General features: G+C 27.4%; 1 protein-coding gene across 1 annotated transcript in view; it reads left to right on the top strand.

Annotated features, from left to right (window-relative positions):
• The first annotated feature begins 6463 nt into the window (after positions 1-6463).
• Positions 6464-23003, top strand: part of LOC129963962 (allatostatin-A receptor-like) — a 256946-nt gene continuing 240406 nt past the window's right edge. Inside the window, exon 1 of the mRNA XM_056078592.1 lies at positions 6464-6571. The gene's annotated coding sequence lies outside the window, so the exon portion shown is untranslated. The remainder of the gene's footprint in view (positions 6572-23003) is intronic.

Here is a 23003-nt window from a genome sequence, read left to right as displayed (position 1 = left end):
TATTCTATAAAGAAGGATATTTTTCCACTATGTTGCTTCATTCAAACAATCATAACTCAACAAGAAATGAACCAAATAGAATCATTTATATATCAAAATAATCTGTTTGAAACAATGGATGTTTTGTGTCTCACTCAAAGTTATATTTATAGAAATAAATTTTTAATAGCTATTTAATTGTTAAAATTACAGAAAAAAATCTCGTTTTTTCTATTCATCGTTGATGAAAAAATTGTTTAAAAAAACTATATATATTTATAACTTGATTGAGGAAAACAACATGAAGACTGATATCCGGCATAATTTCCAACTAGAATTGTCTGTCTGTCCAAATTAGAATTTAAAACATCATGTTTAAAAAAATATGCTAATTAGCTCATTAAATATTAATTAATTAATAATTAGTGTCATATGGTTTTTCTCACTGAAATGAGTTTAAACATATATTAATGACCTACTATGAAAAAACTGTATTTTTAAGGGTAAAATTTAAAAAAAACAATCTTTTAGTGAGTACACCTTAATAATTTATGCAAGAATAATGAGTATAAATACGAAATATTAAATTAGCGCTATTTACTGCAAAGATCTTATTTCCTAATCAGGAAACTTGACCTTATGTAAACCAATTTTGAATATGAAATTTGATTACATGTTATGAATTGTTTCTTAAGATATTTTTAAGAAGCTTATATTTAATTTTGGAACAAACTTTAAAACGAAATAAAATTTCTCGTATTCGTCTATCATATATTACCAGTTAAGACATCATTACGGGTAAAGAAAACACTCTCCCTCTTCGTCTAATAAATATTATTGTCCTTACAATTCAAATATATTCATGAAATTTACAAGAATTTGCAATTAAAATTTGAATGAAAACATAACAAAGAAGGTAGCAGATATTTATGCTATTAGAACAAACTCCGATATATAAATCGAAACAAAGAACAAATTTGCTTCGGATAAATATTTTTTGCTCGGAATTTCCAAAATGTCCCAGTATTTTACTGTTTTTAAAGTCATTTAATCGTCTAGAAATACATTTACTGTTATTATAATATAAAATATTTATTTTAATTAAAATTGATTCTTTTCATTAATAATGTCTTTTAGATTTTTTTTTATGAAATCTTATTCATGTAAGAAATTATTTTTTAGAACACGTGAAATTGTATTAAAAGTTGTATACCTAGAAGCCATAAACTTTACCATTGTTTAAAGTATAATACTTCAGGACTTATTTGAATATGTTCAGCCTAGGTTATTTCCAATCATATTGCTCTAGAAATTATTTTCCAAATCGGCGGTAAAATATTTATTGTTAAATATTCAGTTCTTTTTATGTTTGTTGTTTTGAAATAGAATTCCTAAGAATATTAATGGAGTTTGGCAGACAAATATATTTCTAGGAAAGTAATGTGCATAATCAATGACATTTTGAAAATTAGGTAATCAAAGAAATGGCCTTTGAGCAAATCGTCTCGGGTCGGGATGACTGCTTTTAACGTAAAATCATATGATTTCCATTTATATCGTTTGCAGTATCAATATTAAAATTGTGTTCTGTATTAAAACTTGTTATCTATCGCACGAAAATATATTGAATTTAACTTATTTTGCTTTACTGCAAAAGCCTTAGATATGTCTACAGACTTTTTATGCAATTGAAATAATTAAATTTACGTACAAGTAATTTAATTTGATTGTTTAAAAATTGCTTTGGAAATTATCAGAAAAAATGAATAATGTTTAATTTACCGTAATTTCTATTGTACAAGTATTCAAATACCAAAAAGTAATTCGAAGACGCGTATTAAAATTGAATTGAGCAAAAGCCATGGTCGGATATTTTAAGGTCTCCAAAAATCTCCAAGTCTCTTAAAACTATATAAACAAAGATTCCTAAACAAGAAAGTATGTGTCACTGTTATCCAATTAATCTCATTTAGAGAAAGGGAGATAAATTTTTCTAGTAACATTCAGGCGTGTCGGGCACCAGTCGTTGATTTTTGGAAGAGCGTTTGGAGCTTTTTATTATTGTTATAGTTAAGTAAAAAATTTCTGTACTACTTTTCAATCGGCCATGAAGTCACAGATTTTATTCTAGTCTTTTCTGTCTATAAACCAATTCTATGGATTAAATATAGCAGAAAGATGGAATCTAGTTAAAATATTGTTGGAAATTCCACAAATTAGCTCTGAAAAGAATGTGAAGTTTTACAGTTATTGTAATAATACAGTTGTACTGTGATATAGGCAGATGCCAATATTTAGTGGATCCCACTTCTATTGCTCAAAAGATAAATACTACTTTCCAAGTGGATAAATAAGAATGCTACAATTATAAATAATTCCAAAATAAAATACAAATTAATGCGATACGATAAATTGCATAAATTATTTAGAAATTTTATACCTGAAATTTTCTATTTTATAATTATGCTATTTTATACAAATCTGAATATTAATAAACACTTCTTTAATACCTAGGTGAAGAATATAGGTATTTAGTATCTGTTCGGATGTGGGATGTATTTAGAATTAAAGGATTTGCACATTAATTGGTCAAAGAGAGATTAAAAAAATAAAATGTTGAAAGTCTGCTGAAAAAAAACACCACGACTAATATAATGTACTTAAACATATGTGCCTATAATAAGCCCATGAAACGAAGGTTTCAGTCTTAAATGTAGAAGTTGGGACATCAAAAATGATATTCAGATATGATCTTTCAAAATAAGTCTAAATATATATATTTCGGTCTGCTATTCATTCAACTATTCAATGTGTGTGTTTTTTAGAAAATTGTGCTGTAATTACATTCTTTATTGTCTCCTATCTGTTCGTAAAGAGTATATAATAATCGAATAAAAAAGAATATTCCAGAAGATTGAAGGAATAAAATTGCTTCTTTTTTTAAACAAAATCCCTTTTTAAAAAGAGTTAGTTTTGAAAATATTTACTCCCGAATTCTCAAGCGTAAATTGTTTCGATGTTCAGTTTCTTTCTGTTTCTTTTTATTTTGTTTTAATGTTGCGTAGAAAATATCAAATTTCCAAATGTTAGTTTTTCGAATTCAACTACAAGCAATGTTCCTGCTATTATTTTAAAACTCTTACATAGTATCCGGAGAGTCTGAAAAAGTTTGCGCATATTTTGTAATTTCTTTGTCGGCAGTTTATATACTTATCTATATATATATTGCAATGTTTCGGTTTTCTGAGTTAAATTTTAGAACACTATTATAAAAAGAAGATAAAAGAGGAAAATAAAAAAGAAAAAAGAAAATAAGAAAGTAGAAATGAATAAAAAATTAAAGTTCAATGCAATTCACTTCTAGATTTAAAAGTTGAATGGTTTGACATACGTGATGGTGAATATACATTTTTAAGCATTTTTAGAGCGTTTTAAACAAATAACACATGTTCAAAACGATACCTGCATCGGTCCAATTTCTAAAGATTTTAGAGGCTTGAACACAGTATATAAGAATATCTGATCCTCAAAATGGTAGATCTTCATGAAATCTTGAATCATTTCCACAATCAAAAACTGTAATTCTATGATCCAGGCAGGAGTGTGCATCTCTACCAATAATAAAGGAGAACGTATATGTAAGTTTGTTTTCACTACACAGGAAAGATTGCTTCTCCTAATGGTAGCAAATTTTGAACGCTTTTTCTGAAATTTTAATTAATTAAAAATTTTACGACGTTTTGTTATTTTCTCTCGATAATATTATAGGAAGTGGATATTTTTGCATCTTTATAAAATTAAAAAAAAATCGTTTTTAATTACTAGCCTGATATTAATTTAATAATTTTGAAATGTTTCCCTCTATTGTTCAATATTTTAAAAAAATATTTTGTGTTGCATAATTTCAAACAATATATTTATTTATTTTAACGAAATTTGTGTCGTTTTTAGTGTTTAAAACCGCTAAATATTTGGTATTGTTTTTCTTCTTTTGTTAAATAATAATAATACTATAGAATAATAATACTATTTATTTGTACAAAGTTTGCATGAGAATTATTAAAGAAAGTTTCGAATGCCTCGAAAAACAATATGTATCAAGAATGTAGATTAACCATACAGTTATGCCTTTAATGATATAATGACATGGGACACTAACCCATTACGTATATTATTGTGCAAAGTAAACAAAATAGATATATGTTAAAATTACATGACTTTAAGTTTGTAATAGTTTGTTGCTTTCAGTTAATTTGCTGAAAGAACAACGAACATGTTAGGCATAAAAAATGTAACTGAAATTTCACATTATTATTATTGTTACAATTTTCCTAGAAACCAGCTGTTCCCAAAGGCAGCTATTCATAAAATAAAGATTTTTTTTTTTACTAAAAATATATATATAAATTTAAAGCAATTATTTTAGAAGTTTAGCCCCTAACATTTTAACAGAATAAAAATCTCATTAGCTGTGAAACTTCATGGAGCCTAATCTACTGCCATTTGTTGCCTGAAACATCGCCAAGTGTATATGTTATAATGCATACATCGGAAAAATTTCATAAGTAAATAATGCAATTGATTCAGACTAAGCGATTTCTAAAAAAATTACCATTATCAATGCTTTATATCTTAACACAATCTACTTTTTGCAATTTAAATTAGCAAGTTTTGTCTTCCCAAAATTTGCAATCATTCTCTTTATGGGTTGTCCATCCACGCAAATGTGGACTTCGGACAAGGGCATGAACATCACAAGTACTCAGATTTTTATTTTATATTTCCCGTATATTACTACGTGTACTGCATAGTATAGTGAATTAAACCGAGTATTCATTTTGAAAGCCCCCTTTTTTTAAGTTATACAATTTTAACAATAAATTGAAGTATTAAATTTATACTAAATATATTTATTTAAATAGTTGCCTTTTTCAATTATATCGTTTATGTGCATTAGAAAATGCACATCGACAATTGGTTAACCGTTTGAAAAAATCAATTCAAAATTTGATTAGTATCTAAATTTTAGATACTAACTCTGCGTGCTAAATTTTCTTTACATTTTATAGATATTATACTCACTTATACTTAAATATTTGGGCAAACAGATATTTTTTAGCGATAGAAAATTACAAATTTGGTGTAAAGACCACAAGCCAATTTTTATTAGTATAGACCAAAACATTTTTCATTTATATTATTAGCAGATAAATAAATATACCAAAAAAACTGAACTTTGTATGGCAGTTTTTTTTATTTTGTTGTTTTTTTGGAGAAATTATTTAGATACGAATCGCATACTGATTACATGCGAATATTTTAAAATCTTACCTATATATGAACTGGCATTTTAATTAAAATAATCATGAATGCACTTAGTTTAACACGTTATTCGAATTTAATGAAACAGTAATCGTATTGTTGTTATTGGGTGTAAATCGAACGTATTCGGATTCGGATAATATCATATATAGCCATCTGACAAAATTTTGAGGTGCCAGTAGGTTATAATCCTATAAAAACAATGCAAGTACCACAAACATTTACGAGATAGCGTTATATGACACACCTTTCAGGTACCAGTTGGTTATCCTATAACAACAATGTAAGTGCCAGAAAATTTTACGAGACGACGTTTTATGACATTGTCAGCATGAGAGAGGATAGAAAAAGGCTCTAACAGTTGGCTATAAAAAAAATGTATTTTCAGTGTAAAATCGCGTTTTATCAGAATAGTCACTTATATAGATAAACTTTAAAAGGAAAACCTTATTTAAATACAAAATAAGGTTTTCGGATACAAATCCGAGAGAGTCGTTTCCGAGGTACACGAAATAATTTTATACATAAACCAGAATTGCTCGTTCAAAGTTACAGGATTAATACAAAATTGTGTCTTTCATGTGTCACTTTATGATAGTTATAATACCGTCCCTACGGATACTTTGTATATAAGAACGAAATAAAAGTACCAAAGTAAAAATGCGGTCATACCCCCCTTTTCAATATTTATGATTGTTTCAATATTTTTAGAGAAACATGAAAATAAACTTCCAACAAATACTTTACTCAAAATAGAAACCAAAAAATATGCCCACTTAGCCCTATAAAACTTTTTCGAACGTCTTTAAACTTTTCTTCAATCATTTTTTCCCAATTCCAACAATCTTAGAGCTTTACCTTCTAGCCGCGTTTCCCATTTTCTTGTCCCTCCCAAAATCTTTATTTTAAAAGCAAGTGATGCGGAGAATTGCTTTTCTGTTTGCCGGGGGCTGCTTTCCGAGCGTCGCACACCACCCCAAATGTGCTCATATGTGGAATTGGGAAAGACGAGAAGTGCTACTGAGAGGTTGTGTTCGCGCAGCACCCCCTGCCATTGGCCAACAAGTGAAAAATGATTCTGCGCTCAACTGAGCGACAGAGCACTGCTGACAGCTGTGCAGCGCGCTCCGGTTTTCAGTTTGCTGAGAATTTTCAGAGAACTGAGACCAGTCTTTGCGCGTCTAACCGCTGGTAAGGAGCCGGCATGCTTCTCCTGACGGTCAACTTTGGTGTCCTCCCAAGAAATATTGCAGTTGAGTTGAATTTTTAGGTAAGATTACTGGAAGTTTATTTTAATATTTGTAACCATAAAACATTCTTATTTTTTAAGTGACATCGGTTGCAACTTTTAAAAAAAATGATACAAACTGGAAAAATGCGTGTGTTTATATAAAATAACTAGTCATCGCGATTATTTTATTATATTTCTAGTAAATCCCTACCAAAGTTTTGATGTATGCTTTTTTATATCTGATACATTATATCTTGATACTTATTAAGAAGAATCTGAGAATTTTCGATATAATTTTTATATTTTTGAGATTTTTTTTACGCGCATATAGTTTCTCAAACTTGTTGTCAGAATAGGTTTCTAAATTATTTAAATTTGACTGGTGAGCACTCGAAACTTATTTCCTTGTAAATCTTTTTGATAATTAAATTTTGTGTTGAATGTCCTGATATATATATATTCGATCAAATATAAAAATGTTTAAATTTCGTTTGCAGTATTTGTCAAAATTTGAAATGGAATTTTTTAACAATAAATATAATTGATTTTCAATAAATATATGCCGCATTAGAAATTTCGATTTCTTCCTTACATATTTGAATTTTAAAATGACGCTATTTATAGATAAATCAATAGAGAATTTATTCCTATTATGGTTTTTTTTATTTTCTTTATAGGTTAGATAAAATATTTGCTGCTTTTATATCAGCTTAAAATACCGATGTTTGACCGAGGTAAAGAATATAAATATGACTGACATATTTCCATTTCTAAGTTACTAACTTATGATATCGTATGATCTCTTTACGGAGCCGTCTAATATTTAGTAATGTAATAACGTGAAGATATTAGGAATATTGTAGAACATCTTTGTTGATGCAGCAATTTATATTTTGTGGAAATGAGGCAATTTTCTAAAAAATATTTATGGATTCATTTTTAAATTTTAGAAAATAACGATAAGGAAGTTTGATACGTTTGCAGCTCATAATTCATTTAAAAACGAAGAATATCTTAATGAAAAAGTTTAGTTTAAGCGGAAAACTAATTTTATACTGCCATTAAATACAATTGTTTCAAGAATATCACCATTAACAATATGCATCGGTAATAATGACAACAATTTAAATACTATTTTAATTTTTACTAAAATTTTAAATAAAAATATTAGTCAATATTTTATTTTTTACTAAAATTTTAAATAAAAATATTAGTCAATATTTTAATTTTTACTACGACTTTAAATAAAAATATTAGTCAATATTTTAATTTTTAGTAATATTTTAAATAAAAATATTAGTATAAATTTAGTTTTGTGTACGTCATCATGTATTGGCACAATCTATTAATTGTCTTAGTTGACATTACAAATTCTCTATTTTTCCATTTTTTTTTCTTCTTTATTTTCCTATTATTCAAAAGGCTCAATGCATTCTCATACATTTTGTGAAGAACTTCACCTTTTAAATGGAGAGCTATTTTTAAGCTTCGTATTTTTTTTTCGCACAAGGAAAAACTAAAATAAATTAATTTTATTATTAAGCTTTATAGAAAAATATATACGTGAAAAATAGAAGAATAAAATTTTATTCAAACTATATTATATGTTTGATCTAAACTATCCATTTATAAAGATATAATCTTAAATATTCATAACATTTTTTTTATTTCACATTTATCATTTCATTCTGTATGTTCAAGAAAAAAAATTAAAATATTTTCTATATCTTATTTCATATCATACTCGTCACTTCGAATTCAAGACATAAAACGAATATTTTGTAAGAAATATTTTAAACTGAAGTTTATTAATGAAACTGAAGTTAAGTTACTGAAACTATTATTTTTGAATTTAAAATGAAGTATTAGGTACCTAACTCCTTCAACATATTTTTGTCAAGAAACTGGTCCATATGTTGCTTTTTGTTTGAAAAATCGAATAATACTTCGTAGTGCTTTTTGTAATTATTTTTACAAATTTATGGAGAGCATTCATGGTGGCGTATTATAAAGTTGACTGTACTGGAGTTTCGCCGTTTTTGCTGTAGAAATACAACATTCATCTACTTAAAACTATCAACATCTAATTCTTGCTGGGATAAAAGGTACGATACGGGGTCATATCCATTTTTACATAAATTTAATTGGGAAAAACGAATTAACTAAATAATTTCTAAAGCCAACATATAAAATAAATGTGAACTGAAAGTAAAATGCAAAGGAAAAGTGCAATAGAAATAGATCTAGCAAATTATTTATTTTAAATTTAACTTTGATTTTGAATGAAATCAAATAATTTTGATGACAATTACATTTTCTAATTACAATGTCTTTGCTCACATGATTGACTATTCTCTTATTTTAGCTTATAGATTAATACTTACTGGTTATGAACCAAATTGCCCAAGCCATAATAAATATCAATAAAAGTCACAATAAAATAAAATGAAACAAAGCGAAATATAAATAAATATTATATCTTTTTGTACAATTAGTTATTTTTATGTAATAATATTATTTAATGAACTATAAACGATAAATTTGGAAAAAAAATTGCTAAAAAATGTAAACATCTTAAAACTTTAAACGACCAATACTTGTTATATATATAATTTATTTCGTGTATCTCGGAAAGGCTATAACAATTTGGATCAAATTTTATATTTATATAAGATTTTGCTTTGTAAGTTTATCTATATGGGTGTATTTCCTGGAGAAACACGATTTTACACACGCACGCACATTTTTTTTATAACTAACTTTTATAACCTTTTTCTACTGCTCTCAAGCTTACAGTGTCATACAGCGCCATCTCGTAAGCTATTGTGGTACTTGAATTATTGTCATATAATGATAAACTACTGCGGCTGAAAAATTTTATTAGATGGCGCTATATGACAGTATCCCAATATGAATACATTCTGCTCATATCCAATAGCACCAATTTAATTATGTCAACCAATTCGAATAAATGTTAAACTAAGTTCATTCATGAATTTTATTTAATTGATAAATTCATGCGAATGTGCATTGAAAGACAGTCTTATGTAATCATTATGCGATTCGTATCTAAATATTTTCTCCAAAAAATATACTGCCTAGTGAAGCTCTGTCTTCCTGGTACTCTTTAAAGAAAGAGAGATAATATTTACTGCAAAAATACAAATTTAAATTATAAAAAAATATTTTCTGTAATTTTTGTTGCGCTAATTTGGCTCTTTACCACATGAACAGAGAAATAAAAATGCTTCCTGCGTATTTGCGTTTTATACTATCGATCAGTGAAGGACATATTGAAATCATTATTTAATTATTTAAGAATCATTGTTTAAAATTAGATAGAGATGCTCATGTGGCATCTAAAAAATTTAAATTTTAAAAATTTGATAAAATATGTAGAATGTGCAAAATTTTTTTCTTAGGACTACAGTTGTATGTTCTCTTCGATGGTTCATGGTTTCTTTTAATCTATCATGAAAAATATTACCAGCAGCACGTAGTAGGAAATATTCATCCTGACTATCATAGAATGTTAAATAAATATTTTCCACATTAAATTGGGCTTCAAGGTACAATATCATACTATTACAGCTATTAAGTCGAATTTCATGGCTTAAGTGTTACAAATTTGTCAAAAACGCACAAAAAATATCCTTTAAAAATATAATATCCTTCCATATCCATTTATAAAATATAATCCTTTATAAATGGAAAAGGAAGTTTAGCTTTACTTTGATAATAACTATTCTACAATTTAAGTAAAATTAACTAAAATTAAGTTAACGTTAACAATTGATAAGACAGCCAAGCCATCCATTCATTTACTTTACTAACATTCATATGAAATTAATAAAAATTAGAATCTGTAGCTTGTTTAGATATATAGCAATATATAATTGCATTGTAAAAAAAATCGATAAAATCAAGTTGCTATCATGATGTTTTATAGATGAACCAATGATCTGCAAAGATTTTACTGTATTTTAAAAAAAAATGTTTAAATGCTCTAATTCATTGTTGAAATATCTTTTTTAAAATGAAATGAAATTAATGTATTTGTTTCTTATTTTAAAGTGTGAATATGTAATACGAGATGAAATATGAAGTTTAAATGTATATGAAAATTAATTTATATTAATATTTTGTAATTTTATTTGTCTTTAATCTTATAATTTTTTTTTGTAAGTTTTATTCTCATTTTAAACTAGCTTTTTATTCCTATTATAGTTTATTAATTTCAAAGATTTTCAAAATGTTTCAGAATAACCCAGTGAAAATAAATGTTGTTTAAAGTAATAGTATACTTGTTTCAGAGTTAAAAATACTCAAAATGATACTGGTATGAAAGATTCGTAAAATTCTGTAAAAGAGCTTTAATGGAAAATTGTATTTAAAATGCCCATTAAAAATAATCAAGGAGATAAAATATTTAAATAATAAATAAAAAGATTAAAATGAGATAAAATATTCTAATAGCAAATAAATCGTTAATCTGAATTTTTTTCGTTATAGATATTTTTTCTTGATTTCCAAGATTTTTAATTCTATCACACCGGAAAACATTTCAAAACAACAGTTTATATAAAATATTCAGAATAATAATATTTCAAACTTATGATAATAATAATTTTTGAAATTTAATGGACATAATACCATACCATATAGGATGGAAATCTCATAAAAATGTTCAACAAAGTATTCTATCAATAAATAATTTTATATTATGTACTAAGTACAACTTTAATAAAGTTAGTAGTTTTCTAATTCTTTGCCTTTTGACCTTTTAGTATTTATATTCGATGCAAAAGTAAATTTCTTTATTTTCGAAAATTTAAATTTCTGTCTGGGTGATTTTTTTTTGTCATCTACATTAAATCTAATATCGCAAACCACATGCGCATTTTAACAACCTCATTTGGAATTCCTTTCAAACAACTATCTCGATATCCTTATAGTCACGTAATCCATTCATATATACGTGTATTTAAAGTAATAAGAGTTCAGGAAAATATTTATAAATACATTTTCATGAGTAAAACTTTGTTTTGCAATTCCAAACTCGCAACAAATATTTTAATCTCATACCCAAAAGGATAAAGTTTCATCTGCGGTGAATTTCAATAGACGTTTAAAATAATAAATTGAATGAAGCATCTCTGAATTCTAAAACTCACTTCAGAGGCTTAAAAATGAAATGTAGGGTTCTTTGTATCCTTAAAACATAAACAGAAAACGGCTTTTTTGTAAGCCATTTTGACGTCGACAGTAATAAAATGAGTCCTGTCTTTGAGACATTCTTTATTCGCTGCACGAATGAAGCGCTTTTTGAAATCTAATACCTTAAAGACAGATCGGAAGAAACAGCGCGGTTCGGAGTTACTCGCTTGATAGGAATGACTTCCTGTAATCTTCAAACAGCAAAAATATAAATGGATAGATATTTGGAAGCACAGTTATTGTAGTAGAAGAAGCAAAATGAAAACTTGACATCATCACAGTACTAATAATAGTAAAAGGAATTGTAATAAAATAGTTTATATGGATGAAATATATGGAAGTAAAGAAACAATATATATATTGGTATATCATTAGTATATATAAATATCTGTATATATCATTAATTTATTTGGTACTATTATTTTATTACTGTGTTTGGTTTATGGTTTTATATATACAGAGAGCACCTAATGTGTTGAAGGATTGCTGATGCATTATATCTTGCTTTAATTAAATGCATTTTATAATAAAGTAAAATTTTATATTTTTTTTAAGTAACAAACAATGTTATTTCAAATACAGACTTTTTTCGATAGTTATTTTTCTGTAAACTTTTAAATTGATATTCAGCCAAATATCCTTTTAAAAATGTTCTTGAAATCCAAATATTTGCTTTGAAGAAGAAGAATGCTTTAACTATTTTTTTTAATTTATCCTACATGTACTGATTATCTTATCGAACAATTGTGAATTTGCCTAAATATTGATCATCTGTATAATAAAATGGTGTAATATCACCATAAAGAGGCTATGCACATTTCACGTAACATTGAGGTCGCATGTTTTCTATAGCAAAGCGGTTTGGCAAACTTCTGAGTTTAGGACATTTTTCTTTCAAAATTTGAGAAATCGCGGTGAAATGTGCATAGGGTAGTAAACCGCACATGTGATATAATTATAGGCTCTGCATATTTTTCAAAATGTTAGAATTCTAAGCGAGATGCGCATGGGGTATTAAACGGCCCTTGGAATTGAACCATAGGTTCAGTATTTTTTCAAAATGTGAAAATTCGCAGTGAGATATGCATGGAGTAGTAAACCGCACTTGAGATTAAGTCATAGGCTGAGCATTTTTTTTTCAAAGTATGAGAATTCGGGGAAAATGTACATGCAGTAGTAAACCGCACTTGATGTTGAACAATAGGTTCAGTATTTTTTTCAAAATGTGAGAATTCTCAGTGAAATGTGCGTGGGGTAGTAAACCGCACTTGAGATCGAATCATAGGCTCAGCATTTTTTTTATGTATACCAAATGTTTGCCAAGCTACAACAAAGCACACTTAAGGGCAGAATTGGTGCAGCAAGGCCAGATTTTGCACTTGTGCCATTAAAATCCAACTCCTATCAGAAAATTAAGAGGCAAAAACTATTCTAATCGTCAATCGGTGTGAAGCATAGCGATATGAAATGTCACATTATATTCTTAGGTCATTTTTCGCAGATTCGGCGATGTTCCCTTCTTTGAACTGTGTGGGAGCAAAATTTCGGTTGCAATTCCTTAACCCTGTTTTAATAACAACAATGTCACATCAATATAGCATCTCTGTGACAAACTTTGATGGAATTTCATGATGTTTGTTTTGCTCATTGTATGCAGTCAATTACAAATGATTTAGTTGAATATCAAGGTACCCTTTAGCAGTGGCCGACAGAAACGTTCCGTCCTGTGCTAGAGGATTAATAACCATTACAACAGCAATCAACAGCCATATAGATTGGATGTACATGAGACAGTACGGCTTGCTCTGAAAAATGATTAAGATTTAACTATTTTGTAAAAGATAACGTACTCCAAGATTTATTGTTATTGGTTTTGATCGATATTGTGCTAAAAGTATTCATACATCATAATGATTTTTTGGATACTTTATAAAATTAAGATTTGATTTAAAAATAATTAAATAGAGTTATAGAAATAATTATTTTGAATTCAACAAAATATTCGATATCGAATAAGTTTTTTTTTCCCTGTTTAGGTGTACAAATAAATAATGTTAAACGCACGGTACAAAGTTTCAATTGTGGTTAGAAAAAGAAAGTTCTGTTGGCATACATAATTGCAGTTACTGTTCTAAATAAAGCATTCAATTTGATAAAGACAAAGCCTACTCCTGCCTTATCATAGCATTCGGGCCAATGTGAATGACGGAATAGCAAATAACATTTAAACAGTGACTATGTTTAGTGCATTAGTACACCCCACCCCCTTACAATACAATTCATGCAACTACCGCTCAAAAAGAAATACGACTCGTTACCAGAATGAAGGTAACTCTACTTTACATTGTTATTATTTGAAACAAATGGATAGGGTTTGAGAACACATATACACATACACTACAATCCCAGCACAAAAAAAAAAATGATGAGAGATTATAAAACCACTGTCAGAACAAATAGCAGCTATCTTTCGTTTCGTATAATAATATACGTATCGTAATGTCGTATAATATTTTCAAATGAATAAACTAACTATTTAATTAAAAGTGTATTTGAACATAGCCTGGTGTTTTCTTGATATAGTAAACTGATAATTATTTGTAAACTACCAAAAAATAGAAGATTGTAGAGCCCTATTTATTCTTACTTCAATACTGGCTGTAGAATAATCAATTTAATATAAAGTACTTGACATTTCATTAATTGAATTGAACAAAGCCTTTGGCATAACTGGGTTTGTTTATACAATGAATTATTTTCTATGTTGGAAAGAAAAATTAGTTTAGATGAATTATAGTCAAGCAAAATTGATAAATTATTACGATATATGTTCTGTAATTAATTGAAATGTTTATTTATAGAATCACTAGCTTTTTCATCGGATTCATCCAAGATTAACTCAAACTACATTTATACTAATTATAATTAAATTGATGGTAACAAATTTGTTTTAAGACTTGGCTGAACATAAATGTTTTAATCTTTTGTGAATTGATGATGATGGATGATGTTGATAAGTCCTTGGCACTTGACGTTTCAAGTTACTATTTAATGTTGCCAATGCCAGAATGGTTTAATGTTGCCAATCCTCGTTTGTTAAATCCAAGCTTGTAAGAGCTTTCTTTCACACTGTCTAATTAAAACCTATTACATTGAATATATCAACGAATATATATATATATATATATATATATATATATATATTCTGGTTTTCAAGCGCATGGCGTTGGATCTATTATTGTTCCTTGATTTTTGTTGCTTTCCAGTTTTAAAATTCCTAATCAATCAGCCATTTGACACTAGTTTCTTTTTTCAAAAATCTTATTTCATCTTGGAATTTCTTTTCATCAGAACTTCGCTGTTTAGTTTCTTCATCAGTTTTATTCGCTCTTTCCTCAGCTCATTGAATTGTATTCATAGATTGTTGAATGTTATTCTTCATTAGCATCATTTGACGAGTATTTTTGAAGCATTGTGGCGAGACACATACGATTAAGTGTCTAATCTCTTTCTTGTTTACATATATAATGGAAAATTTTTCAGAAATAAAAAAAAAAAATCGATGACTTACTAATTTTTCCCCTTTGAACTAAATGAAACAGTTTCTAAAGTTTTTTTCGGTAATCTCGTCTCTAAAATAGTTAATTTTATGCTGTTCATGTAGATATTTTTCTATAAAATTATTCGTACAGTGATTCTTTTTAATCATTATGGCGAGACATGTACAATTCTTTTCTTTTTGGGAATTTTTAAAATAAATCGTTTTAGAAGTTTAATGAAAATCACTAATTTATTAAAAATCTTCTACAAAGTAAATAAAACAATTATTCTCTACCCTATTATTAGTTGTTCGATAGAAAAAGAGTCGGTAAATTTGAATAACCAATTAAAACAATTTAAAAAAATCGCAAAACATATCAAAATAAATTTTAAAAAATAAGCAAAGCATAGCAAAATAAAATCAGATTAATAACATTGGAATACTTCATGTGCGTAGTAAAAAGGGTTTGTTATGGTAAAAATTCTATTTGTACTTAATGCGCAAAGAAAACATAATATTTACTTATAATAATTTTAAATGTGGCAAATGCATGCTAATGAAGAATTTCATAAATCAATTTATTGATTTGAATTTAATACAAAATGTGTTTACAAATTTGTTTAAATCAGATAAAATAATATATCACAATTAAACATATCTGAAAAATCCAAAAAAAAAAGAAAAGAAAATTTAATTAATCAATACATTTTACACTTCTTTTATTTAGAATTTTCTATTCGAGAAGTAAAAAAAAAAAAAAAAAAAATGAAGCAAATATTTAACAATTTGTAAACGGTAAGACATTGCCCTTTGAAGTCATAAAAACTATTTTTAAGTCTTTCTTACTTTCATTAGTTTATTTTTCCAAATCTTGCTTTCACTCAACGTCTACAAATTGTCTGCTTCGGATCATTTGACCTTCATTTAACTGTATAAACAGATACTTAAAATTGCAGTAAACGGAAAAAAAGCTGCATTTAGCTGCCGTCATTGAAGATTCTTTTGAAACTATAAACAGTTAATTGGATTTATCTTGTTATCAGTAGTTGTGAAAAGAAGTCGCTGGGAAAACAAATAAAACGTGATAACATCTGAACACGTTTTAATCCAGACGAACACTTTTCAGAGCTTTGGAAAAATCTCATTCACTTCATTACTAAAACTTATTGAGCTTTATTATTAGAAAATGCACATGATGAAATTTTAGATTTCAAATTGATCTTGCGCAAGCTCATTTTATATAAAATGACTCAATCAATCAATATTGCATTCAGAAGTAATATTTTTGTAATTTTTATAATAAAAAATTCTGGTGAATTGTGCTATTTGTTGAAGATTTCTGATGCTCATTTTGTTTTCTCTGATAAAATAATTTCTCAGTTAACAGAAGACATAATTCACTTTAAATCTTTTATTTGATAAATTATGACTTAAAATACAAGATTACTTTTGATAAATAAATCTATTTCGTTTTAATTTGATTTCTGATATTCATTGTAAAAAATGTGTATTAAAATATAGTTATTACTATTGATGTTGGAAAAACGATTTATACTGTAATTCTTTCATCTATATATGTTTATAATGTCTTTAAATCAATCCAGCACGTCTGTTTTTAAACTTTATCTTACATAAAATGTAAGATAATGTACATAAAAAATCGTCTGTAAACGTTAATATAATGATAATAATAATCGTTAATATTAATTATATTTTGCTCTCGGAATATTCGTATTCTTTAGACTCCACTGAATCCGAAAATAATACTTTTGGAATTCTGGCAAACTGTATCGAACCACTATGACCTAGTGACAAATTATCGAGATAAAAAGAAATAAAGAAAAAGCATGCTCGAAACCCAATTTTATCAAATAATTGTTGTGTAGCCTGGTCTGGTGCTCATTGAGTTTTTCTGGAAGAAATATCTTCCGCCAGTGTGGTGCGGTGGATTGGCACTGGGACTGACAACTCAAGTATAGTCTGGCTTACTTGACATCTATTCAAAATTGCTATCGATGCTTTAAAATTGTTTTAGTATTGCGTCGAAATATGTCGATAGTATAATTATGCGTAACATGGAAGTTAGAAAATGCAAGTTCATAGGTCCGTTACATAGCAAAGATGTAGATAGTTTTGAACAATATTCCTCCATCTATATGAAATCTCTCTCTGTATATATATATATATATATATATATATATATAATCTCTATGCATATTAAACACTAAATTAAATTGTAATGAGTTAAATATATGAAATTGATTATGTAGCATTCAACATATTTTGTATTAAATATTCGAATATGCAGAGAAGAAAACGTACCAAAATACAAATCTTTCACTTTTCTAATATGGTGAATAAATTTTTTTATAAGGACATACTTTTCTAAATAGGGATTGATTCCATTTAAAGGGTGAAAGTGGAAATCGGGACGATGGTATTTACTGCTTTCTTTCCGACATGGAAACCTTCCATGGTTTTTGCGCATGTGCCAATTGGCCTTCATTGTCCAAAATAAGGGATGAGTGGTGGAAATGCTTATTTTTTATGAGGCAATGCATTGGATTCTTAATGAAGTTTTGTATAAAAACATTTGGCGCAGTTAAAAAAAAAATATGGAAAGCGACTTGCAAAAACCATTATTGAACGCCCCCCCCCCAAAAAAAAAAACGCCAAGAGAAGATTTTACTCCTTTGCGGAATAAAATCAAAAACGTTAATATGAAAATTTAGAACGAATGTTGTAGAACGGAAATTTAACTTCAGAAATGTTATAAACGTGAGTTCATGAATAAATATAAAATTCATACTTTTTAGGTATTGAAAGAATTATATAAAAAGAAACGAAGAATACAAATATGTATGAATATTTATTGCACACACTTGTATATTCAATTGAAATTACTTATAAAGAATGCAAAATGTAAACATTTCAGATTTTCTGAAACATATTGACATATTGAAGACATCAACCGGTTAAGAAAGAAAGCAATGAATTCCGATTTTTACATTTTTCAATTTTTATTTTCTCTTGGGAAACAGATTTGGGTAATTTAAATTCTAGAATATTGCGATTTTTTTGAGAATGCTATGATGCATAAACAAAACTTTATAAACAAGTTAATACACGCACGGGGTCTATCTGTTACTGTTCTTCCTCCTTTGTTTGCAAATATTATAAATTTATAAATATTTACACCCCTTATTTCTTATATCTTCATGGGGGAGCTAGAAGAAAGTTATTCGAATAACAGAAAGCAACGAAACAATCTTTTTATTTTTTACAGGAAGGTTATGGTCAAAATGATCTTTGCACGTGCTAGTGTTTCAGTTTCTTTTAATGTTATAACTATGACAGCACATGATTGTGATCAGGAAAAATTCAGGGATCTTCTCACAAATGTTCTTGTTGATGGTTATAATGATGATAGCCCAGATTTATCAAATATTGATGAAATTTTGAAAAGTGATCATGATGCAGAATTGGAACAAAATGCAGATTCTGAATACTCTAGAATATCTGATCGAGTCTTTTCCTCTCGTGGAAAAAAAAATAGAAAACCCTGATATAAAATGCGTTTTCTTATAATATGAAAAAATTGCCTTGAATATGAATAAATCGAATATAATATGAATAAATTGCTTTGAAATTTATGTTAAAACTCATTTTATTCTGCATGAGAAATAATACAATTCTTTTTTAATTATGTATATAAAAAAAGACAAAAGTTTTAAATTTTTAAAGATGTATGATAAGCTTTTTTTTTCAAAAAATTCACATGTAAGCTATATATAAAACATAGTTTTTCTTTTTCTTTCAATATTTTTGCACAGAAAAAAACACATTAAGGGAAATTATTTTTTTAATGGAATGGGAAAAAAGGAAACGAATACAGAAAAAGGATGTAAAAAAGGATCTAAGTTCAATTTTGATGTTTCTTATTAAAAGTCGCATTTCTGTCTTAAATAGAACATATTTGCATGAAAAAGTGTTCATATATTCTGATATTTTATTTTATACAAATAATAATGTTGTAAATAGTACTATTTGTAAAAAATTATTGTTTGTATTTTATACAAATTACTTCTGTACAAAAACTATAATAAGTTTTGGGCAGAAGATACCCAAACTGTTAGGCACTTACTATAGTTTTGCAAAACTATAGTAAGTGCCTAACAGTTTGGGTATCAGCATCACCCCATTCTTGCACTAATGTTCAAAAAATGGGTGCTTGTTTGGCAGGATTGAAATGCCAAACTAAACCCTGACATCTTTACATTCTCGGATGCAAACTATATAAAGATAATTGTAATCATCCAGAAAAATAAAAATCGAACTCAAGATTTTGACGAAGTTTAAAAATTCCCCGCTTCGTGAGTGGGGACGAAAAAGCGTATTTTTCCTGTTAAAATCTGTATGAATCCTTTTGATTTTAATTCCGAAGGTGAATATTGGTCAACTGTTAGTGTAATAGCACGGCAACATTCTTATAATCACCAATATTTTCTATAATTTTACTATTTTAAAATCGGATCGAAGAATAAACATAAAGGCAAAACCGAAACTTTGTCCTTAAAACATAATGATATGTTGTTTGTAATGTCTTCATATTCAAGTTAAGAGATTGATACAAATTAGACTTAAAAACAAAATGTCTATTTAATCAACGTGTATTAATCAAATAAAAGTTAGTTAGTAGGATATTTTTTCTATACAATTAGTATACGATAATTGTTTCCTATACAATTAATATGCATTCAAGTTAACATTTTAAAAAGAAAAAAAAATAACTCACGAGATAGTGAAAAGCTAAAGCAACAACCTAAACAAAACTGTGTCATCTAATATTAAGTTGTAATCAACAATATGTATAGTGGGAAAATCAAAAATAAATTTGTAGAAAATATTTGGTAAACAATTAAAAAATGTAAAATAGAAAGCTTTGAATATTGTATATTAAATTGCATTTATTAATGTGCAAAGTGTGCAGAATATTCTTGAGGAATCAGGATACCTGGAGTCCTAATGGATCTATCGCCAAGATTCCTGCTGCTCCCGGAATTTTCGATTTCATCGCCAAAGTTTTAAAGTTCGACGTCAAGTGCTCGCCGAGGCTGACTCAGCATTCGTTACACAGCTACTTTCTCAATAAAACTGTGTTTCTTATTATACTTACAGCTTTGAGAAACAATATTATTTTTTTAAATAAATAATAAATGATTAATTTTACAAATTTCATATCTGTCGAATAAAGGATTAAGAAGAAAATCAATAACGGAGTAACATGACATAAGTAAAATGACATAAGTAAAACAGGAATGTTAAAAAAGGCAATTTATTATGAAAGATAAATCATTTTTGGAGGGAGATATATTTTTACTGTTAATTAACAAAACTCTTTTCGTAAATAATGATGTGTCGTAACTAATTTAGCAAAACCGCCACTCTGAATATTTATGTTTCTCATTTTTTTCTTATTTATAGCAAAATAAAAGCGCAAATCCAGTTACCTAATCTTTACTTATATCTCTTGTTATAACAAATAAAGCAGTAAGGAATAAAGGGAAAAAGTAGAAAGTATATCCGATAAGACAATAAAATAATTCATTTGTAGTGAGTAACTGATTATGTCCTACTAAAATAAGCATTATTACAAAACGTGATGCCAATAAACACATGCACAATGCTAATGTAATATGTAATTGTGATGCATTATTGCTTCACATATGAGCACGTACATGTGATATTAGATTACTTCTATTATTGCAATTTCCTCTCCTTATTATCTTGATCAGATAGAATACCAATGGGCCACAGAGAAAAAATGTCATAATTGTGATATAGAAAATAATACTATGTTGCATTTGCAAGATATAATGTTTTTTCTTCTCTTCAGATAGCTAAGATTTCTTTTTCCGTTAGTAAAACTTTTCTGAGTAACTCTTATTGTTAATTTTTCAGCACTAAGTTCATTATGAAATTATTACCACCAAATTTATTTTTATATTGAACTTAGAAATCCAACCAAGTTTTCATGTTTTTACAAATAATTTTCAGAGCCGATGTAAATTTGAGCAAGCATAAATTTTATTTTAATAATAAGAAATTACTTGGAATGTTATTAATTCTCTTATTTAAACATTTTTTTTTAAACTTTCGTCATCATTAATGTGATTATATAGACCAATTCTGATTTATGAAGCAGCTATTCTATCTGTTGGGAACGATATTAAATATTATATTTTATTTCTTCAGTTGGCAAGACCTGTTTAAAATTAGTTTTTATTTTCAGAAAAATAAGTCTTTTGATACCTTTCAGTCTAATTTAATACTTGCAAATTAACACTATATGTGGAATAAGCAACAAATATGATTGGATCAATCAATTCGTGATTATATAATAGCATTACTTTATGCCAAAAAATATAAAGAAAGAAGCTAAATAAAATTATGCATGCACGTTATTCTATGATCTCTTGTAAAATTTCATACGGAAATTGTATTTTTTTTATCATAAATGGAGTGTAATAAATTTTATAAACAACTTCTGTTCTTATTTCAAAGTCTTGCACGCTTTTTTTACGAAGAACTTTCTGAATCAAAGTAAGAATAAAATTTGTAATCAAAATTGCAATGAAAGTTTACACACACACACACACACACACACACACACACACACACACACACACACACACACACACACACACACACACACACACACACACACACACACACACTAATTCAAGTAAAATCGTTTTTCTTTCAAGTAATTTTTTTTTCTCCATAAGCATTTAGAGGAAGATGCAAACACAGATATTCAGCTAAGGCTCAATCTGGCATTATTCTATAGTATATAGTTAAAATATTATTTTCTGCATTATTTTTTTCAAGCATTTTTACAGAAATTCACACTTTAGTTACTAAGAACTATTCAATTTAAAATTTCGCATCGAATTGTTTCCGTATAACATGAAGTTATCTATGGTTTTAGTAGGATTATTAGCATTACCTTCTGATTTTTTGAGATATGGCATTGTTTGCTAGGAGAAGTGTGATATAAAGAGTTCAAAGTAAAATGATGAAAAAAGAAATAATATATTTAATATTTCTCTGAACAGATTCAAAGTAGAGTAATCTAAACTTTACTTTATTATATGAAATTATGAAACTAGATCTATAGTCCTAATTTCATTGTGCTCTTCAGATATAATCGCAATACGTTTTCAGATATGTCGCCTTAATATTTACATCAATTAATTCTGAAATTGTTTATAGTTTATTGCAAATAAATCAGCTCTTTTAACTTAACATTTTCTAGTTTCATCTTCGCATCGAATTCTTTTTTTTTTAATTAAACTTATTTTACTGTGTGATAGTCATTTATTAAAATCGTAATATTTTTCTATACATATTGTGTTGGATTTTATTTTATCTTCTCTTTAATTTTTATGGGGCCTTAATTGTCCACGTTGACCTCTTCAATAATCTTTTGATTCATGCATGAAATCTCGCACATTTCAAACATTTATACAGCTGTGCAGACGATCTATCATAAGAGCCAGTCTGTAAATTGATGAACCCTCTGCAAGCCTCTAGTTCAACCTTAAATATTTTTATTTTTATTTTTAATCAGTGCAGAAATTTGGAGAATGTTTGACGACTGATAAATAATCATAATTGTCCTCTAAATATTGTTTAAAATGCATGGTGTGT

This window comes from Argiope bruennichi, chromosome 3, assembly GCF_947563725.1.
Source record: "Argiope bruennichi chromosome 3, qqArgBrue1.1, whole genome shotgun sequence".
Classification (NCBI taxonomy): Eukaryota; Metazoa; Arthropoda; class Arachnida; order Araneae; family Araneidae; genus Argiope; species Argiope bruennichi.
Note: the sequence above shows the minus strand (reverse complement) of the source record. Positions and strands in the feature narration are given on the sequence as shown.